This window comes from Rutidosis leptorrhynchoides, chromosome 8, assembly GCF_046630445.1.
Source record: "Rutidosis leptorrhynchoides isolate AG116_Rl617_1_P2 chromosome 8, CSIRO_AGI_Rlap_v1, whole genome shotgun sequence".
Lineage (NCBI taxonomy): Eukaryota > Viridiplantae > Streptophyta > Magnoliopsida > Asterales > Asteraceae > Rutidosis > Rutidosis leptorrhynchoides.
The window spans coordinates 80,381,725-80,389,078 of record NC_092340.1 but is presented as its reverse complement, the minus strand read 5'-3'; positions in this window follow the sequence as shown (position 1 = coordinate 80,389,078).

Here is a 7,354-nt window from a genome sequence, read left to right as displayed (position 1 = left end):
TCCTTCGGATTTGATCCTACGGTTTTCTCTAGAATACGTTTTAAAGCTCGGTTGGTATTTTCAACTTGTCCACTTGTTTGTGGATGATATGCGGTGGAGATTTTATGAGTTACTCCATATCTTTTAAGAACTTTCTCAAGTTGATTATTACAGAAATGAGTACCCCGATCACTTATTAAAGCTTTCGGTGTTCCAAACCTTGCAAAAAGACGTTTTAAAAAGTTGACTACAACTCGTGCATCGTTAGTTGGGAGAGCTTGTGCTTCCGCCCATTTAGATACATAATCAATGGCTACGAGTATATATAGATTATTATGAGATTTTGGAAATGGACCCATAAAGTCAATACCCCAAATGTCAAATACTTCACATACTTGGATGACATTTTGTGGCATTTCATCACGTTGACTTATTTTTTCGGCCCTTTGACAAGCATCACAGGATTTGCAAAGAAGGTGTGCGTCTTTGTAAATTGTAGGCCAATAGAATCCAGCATCATAAACTTTTCTTGCTATTAGTTGAGGCCCATAATGCCCTCCTGTTGGTCCTGTGTAACAATGGTTTAATATTTTACTAGCTTCATCTCCAAATACACATCGGCGTATTATTCCATCGGGACAACTTTTAAACAAATGTGGATCTTCCCAAAAATAGTGTTTTATATCACTGAAGAATTTCTTTCGTCTTTGGTACGATAATCCTTTTTCAAGGAATCCACAAACTAAGTAGTTTGCATAGTCTGCAAACCATGGAATTTCTTTATAATCTATCTTCAATAGATATTCATCAGGAAAGTTGTCTTGTATGGCCGATTCATTTAGAACTTCTAATTCGGGATTTTCAAGACGAGAAAGATGATCAGCGGCGAGATTTTCTGCTCCTCTTTTATCTCGGATTTCAATATCAAACTCTTGTAAGAGTAAGATCCAACGGATTAATCTTGGTTTAGCATCTTGTTTTGAAAATAGGTATCTAAGAGCAGAATGGTCGGTATAGACCACCGTTTTTGCTAGAACGAGATATGATCGAAATTTGTCAAAAGCAAAGACAATAGCAAGGAGTTCTTTTTCAGTAGTTGTATAGTTCATTTGTGCTCCTTGTAACGTCTTACTAGCATAATATATAGGTTGAAATCGTTTTTCAATCCTTTGTCCTAAAACGGCTCCCATTGCAAAATCACTTGCATCGCACATTAGTTCAAATGGTAGATTCCAATTTGGTGTTATCATGATTGGCGCATTAGTGAGTTTCTCTTTAAGAATATTAAAAGATTTGATACACTCATCTGAAAAGATGAATGGAGCATCCTTTTCTAGGAGTTTATTCATAGGAGTGGCAATTTTAGAAAAATCTTTTATGAAACGTCGGTAAAAACCGGCATGCCCTAGAAAACTCCTAACTCCTCTAACATTGGTGGGATGTGGAAGTTTAGCAATTACATCTACTTTACCTCTATCCACTTCAATTCCTTCTTTTGAAATTTTATGACCAAGAACGATGCCTTCTTTAACCATGAAATGGCATTTCTCCCAATTAAGTACTAGATTTGATTGTTCGCATCTAATAAGCATTCGTTCCAGATTAACTAGACATGTTTCAAATGTATCACCGAAGACTGAAAAGTCATCCATGAAAACTTCCATGCATTCTTCTATCATGTCGTGAAAAATTGCCATCATACACCTTTGAAAGGTTGCAGGGGCGTTGCAAAGTCCAAATGGCATGCGTTTGTAAGCAAAAGTACCATAAGGGCACGTGAATGTGGTTTTCTCTTGATCTTCGGGTGCTATTGGAATTTGAAAATATCCGGAAAATCCATCTAGAAAACAATAGTAACTATTTCCGGCTAATCTTTCCAACATTTGATCTATAAAAGGTAAGGGAAAGTGATCTTTTCTGGTGGCGTCATTTAATTTTCTATAATCAATACATACACGCCATCCTGTTACAGTCCTAGTAGGAATAAGCTCATTTTTTTCATTTGTAATGACAGTCATGCCACCCTTCTTAGGCACGCATTGAACTGGGCTTACCCATGGACTATCAGAGATTGGATAAATTAAACCTGCATCTAGCAGTTTAATAATCTCTTTCTTAACTACATCTTGCATATTAGGATTTAGTCTTCGTTGGCGTTGCACATACGTTTTATGACCTTCTTCCATAAGGATTTTATGTGTGCAATACGAAGGACTTATTCCTTTAATATCATGAATCTTCCATGCAATGGCTGGTTTATGAGCTTTCAACACAGAAATGAGTTGTGATTTCTCATTTTCAGTAAGAGAAGACGATATTATTACAGGTAATTCAGATTCACCATGTAAATAAGCGTATTCCAAATGGTTTGGAAGTGGCTTTAACTCTAATTTCGGAGGTTCTTCTATCGATGATTTGTATCGATATCTGTCTTCTTCTTTTAGCATTTGAATTTCTTCTGTTGTTGGTTCATATCCATTAGCTATAAGTGTAGCTAACATTTCAGCTTCATCAATTGGTTCATTACCTTCTCCTAAAGAACATTCTCCTGTTCCTTGTAATTCTGAAAATTCTTCTAACAATTCTGCATGTGCATCTATAGTTTAAATATAATAACATGTATCATCTGTAGATTGTGGTTGTAGCATTGCTCTATCAACTGAAAAGGTAACACTATCGTCCTCTATACTTAGGGTCAATTTCTTACCGAACACGTCTATCATTGCTTTAGCCGTGTTTAAAAATGGTCTTCCTAATATGAGAGGAACTTGAGAATCTTCTTCCATGTCCAGAACAACAAAATCTACTGGAAATACTAAAGTACCAACTTTAACTAGCATGTTCTCCATTATCCCTCTAGGATATTTTATTGATCTATCGGCTAGTTGTATGCTTATTCTGGTTGGTTTCAATTCTCCAAGGTCTAGTTTAGCGTATAGTGAATACGGCATTAGATTTATACTAGCACCTAAGTCTGCCAATGCTTCTATTGAACTAAGACTACCCAGAAAACATGGAATTGTGAAACTTCCTGGATCAGATAATTTTTCTGGTATCTTATTCAACAGCACTGCTGAACAATTAGCATTCATGGTAACAGCCGAGAGTTCTTCCATTTTCTTTCTATTTGAGATTAGATCTTTCAAGAATTTAGCATATCTAGGCATTCCTGAAATCACATCAATGAAAGGAAGATTTACATTTATCTGTTTAAACATATCCAAGAATTTGGATTGCTCGGCTTCAAGTTTCTCTTTCTTCATTTTACTCGGGTAAGGAAGTGGTGGTTGGTATGGTTTAACATAAGGTTTATCCTTAGCTGTGTTATCTTCATTAACCTTTTCAACTACCGGTTCTTTTTCCTTATCTTGATCAGGTTGTGGTTCTTGTGGAGTAGGAATAGCTTCATCAGAAGTTACAGGTATTTCAGGTGGTTTAAGTGTTGTACCACTTCTTGTGGTAATGGCTTTAGCTGTTTCATTCCGGGGGTTAGCATTTGTATCACTAGGTAGACTTCCCGGTTTTCTTTCACCTATTAACCTTGCTAGGTTACTTACTTCTTGTTCCAGATTTTGAATAGAAGTTTGTTGATTTCTAAATGCTTGAGCATTTTGTTCATTAGTTTGTTTCTGAGATGTGAAAAACTGCGTTTGAGTTTCAACTAGCTTCGTCATCATATCTTCTAAATTCGGCTTTTTATCATCGGTTTGTTATGGTGGTTTGTTTTGAAAATTAGGTCTTTGCTGATTGTAAGTATTATTGGATACTTGTTGATTGCTAGGACCTTGTTGGTTGTTGTATGGAATATTTCGGTTATAATTCTGGTTTTGATTGTAAATAGGTCTTGGCGGTTGATAATTATTCTGATAATTATTTCCAGGCCTTTGGTTTATGTATGAAATATTCTCTCTTTGTTCCATTGTTAATTCAATACTGAGACAATCTTTTGTCAAATGTGGTCCTCCACACTGCTCACAACTAATTCGTATTGAGTGAATATCTTTAGTCATCTTTTCCATTCGTCTCTCGACAGCATCTATCTTTGCAGAAATGGAATCTAAGTCATGGCTAGAATCGGCTCTAGCTGCTTTAGATGATCTAACGATATCTTTTTCTTGGTGCCACTCATGTGAGTGGGAAGCAGTGTTATCAATAATTTTGTAAGCATCAGTTTCGGTTTTCTTCATAATAGAACCACCAGCTGCTATATCTATGTCTTTCCTTGTAGTGATGTCGCATCCTTGGTAGAATATTTGTACTATTTGACAGGTGTCTAAACCATGTTGCGGACATCCTCTTAATAACTTTCCAAATCTTGTCCACGCCTCATATAGAGTTTCATTCGGTTTCTGTGTAAACGTAACAATTTCTGCTTGAAGTCTTACGGCTTTAGATGCAGGAAAGAATTGTTTAAGAAAATTTTCAACTAAAACGTCCCATGTATCAATCGCCCCTTCAGGTAACGATTCCAACCAATCTTTGGCTTCTCCCTTTAAAGTCCAGGGAAATAACATGAGATATATCTGTTCATCCTCCACTTCTCTTATTTTAAATAGTGTGCAGATCCTATTAAAGGTACGTAGATGTTCATTTGGATCTTCCTTCGGCGCACCACTAAATTGGCATTGATTAGTCACCATGTGTAGAATTTGTCCTTTGATTTCATAATCTGGCGCATTAATGTCTGGATGAGTAATTGCGTGACCTTGGCCAGTGCGTTTAGCTCTCATTCGGTCTTCCATACTTAAAGGTTCCAGATTCTCCATAATTGAATTTGTTGAATCGGAATCACTAGAGGATTCTGATTTAATGGTTCGTTCCTCAACAATCTCTGTTTGAATGATTGGTGGTTCCGGAGGAAAATTTAATGGTTCAGGATCTACGAATCGTTCCTGAATATTCTCCGGATTCTCAATTGTGAGGTCGGGTTCAAAAAATGGATTATCGGAAATTTGAACTGGAGTACTTGGTCGACTGGATGACGATTCTAAAGAAAAATCAACGGCGGTAATATTTGCTAAATGTCTTGATCTAGTTACAGGTCGTGAACGTACAAAAGGTGGTGAACGTCTTGCTCGGTGCATTCACTGAATATCCTATTAGTTTTTAAAAGGAAAGAAAAATTATAATAAGTTATCCAATCAATAGACTTTTCTGATTTTGCCCACGTTTCGAATAGCCAAAAGATGCAGCAGAGGGGCAGGATTCGTTTGGTCTCAATATAATTGAGGACTGTTTGGCTCCAATAACCCGGTCCACGTACAAATCCAACTATTACTACGAACCAGCAAATTTTGATGTCTATCAATTTAACCACTTAAAATAAATTTTCGTAATTTTAAGAAATTTAGATAAGAAGTAGAATAAAAATCTATGTCCTAAAACTAGAATAGCGAGAAATAAGAAAGAAAAAGAGTTCGTCGAAAAAGATCGAAAAAGAAAAATGGTTGAAAAATAAAAGGTGACGGAAAAATAAAAGAAACTTATAAAACTTAAAAACAATTGACTAACCTAACCTTATTACTACAACTAACTTAAAATTATAATCGCAAATTGAGATTACTAATTGGAATGATAATTGATACATAGGAAAAAGTCGTCTAAAAATATTAAAGCTTACAAGAAAAACTATATCCCAAATGGAAATAACTTAAAAAGAAACTAAAACTTAAAAAGGCGTCGCAAAATTCTAAAGTACCTAAATCTTAGTCTAAAGAAAAAGCACTTAAGGAATTCTACGGCAAAGCCTAAAAATCTAGAAGTAAAAATAACTATGGCAAAAAACTAAGTTTAAAACTAAATATGAGCTAAAAATACAAATATTACGCTAAAACGATTAAAAAGGGACAAAATATAAAAATATACAAAAAGTTGTAAAAAGTACAATTTTTATAAAAATATTATTTTTATATTATTTATTTATTAAAACTATTAATTTTATATATAATAAAACTAATTAAAATTTAAAATACAATTTAATTTAAAAAAACTTAAACTAATTATAATAATTAAACTAATTAGGGTTTATTAATAATAATAATAATAATAAAATCCGTAATTAATGTGAAATTAGGGTTCTGTCACGTGTGTCAGAGTGTCTCCGCGAGTCGCGGTATTCCAAGCAGCAAACCCCGCGAGTCGCGGGGTTCCAAAATTCAACTCTGGTACAGTTTAAAACTTGACGCGTTTTTTTTATTTATTTATATTTTCTGTTTATATACAAAATATTTGTATAATAAAAACTTATATTTAAAAACTTAAATAAAAATAGAACTACTTTATAATTTTAAAAATATCTTAAAAATATATTTATATATATTAAATTTTTTTTTATGTTTTAAATGAAAACAAAATACTTAAATAAAACTTATATAAAAATAAAGAAACTTTATAAAACTTAAATATTTAACAAAATCTTAAAAATACTTATATTTTTATTTTTCTTTTTATATTTTCGAATATTTAAAACGTATTTTTATAAAAACGAATTTTAATAAAAGTAAACTAAAAATCTTTTTTTTATATTAGCGTTGCGCTTCCGGCTTTTAAGCGATTCCCCGGCAGCGGCGCCAAAAATAACTTGATGGTTATGCGAGGTGTATATAAAATAGCTTATATTTTAGCAGGAAAATACTATTAAATACGATACAATTTTACACAAGATATTTATTTATTTATAGAATGGATATACTTAAACCTTGCTACAACACTTATAGGCAGTGTACCTAATCGTACAGTAGTGTAGTTTTTAGTAAGTCCGGTTCGTTCCACAGGGAATCTTTTAATCAAAGCTTAACGCTATATTAGTTTACTTTTATAAAAATACAAATATATATATAAGTAATATTATTATTATAAAGGGGGTTTTTTACCGTTTAATGACCGGTTTGTCGATTTTAAAACTTTAGTCGCAGTTAAAACCAAATGTAAAATAATAAATAAATACAAGACTTAATTTAAAGCGTAAAGTAAATAACGATAATGAAATTGCGAATAATAAAAATGCGATAAAATAAACTTGCGATAATTAAAAAGTACGATAATTAAAAGTGCAATTAAATATAAAATAAATGAAATTAAATATGAAATAAAAGAATTATGCTTATTTAAACTTCCGTAATCATGATGTTTGACGTGTTGATTTTAGTTTTATGCCCATGGGTTAATTGTCCTTTGTCATGGATTATTTAATATGTCCGTATGGTTTTTGTCCATAACAGTCCATCAGTCATAAATATAAAGTGCGAGTATCCTCGTCAAATTATCCTTATACCCGAAGTTAAATATTCCAACTAATTGGGGACTTAAACTGTAACAAGATTTTAATACTTTGTTTAATAATTACACCAGGATGTCGACTGAGTGTAACCCAAGG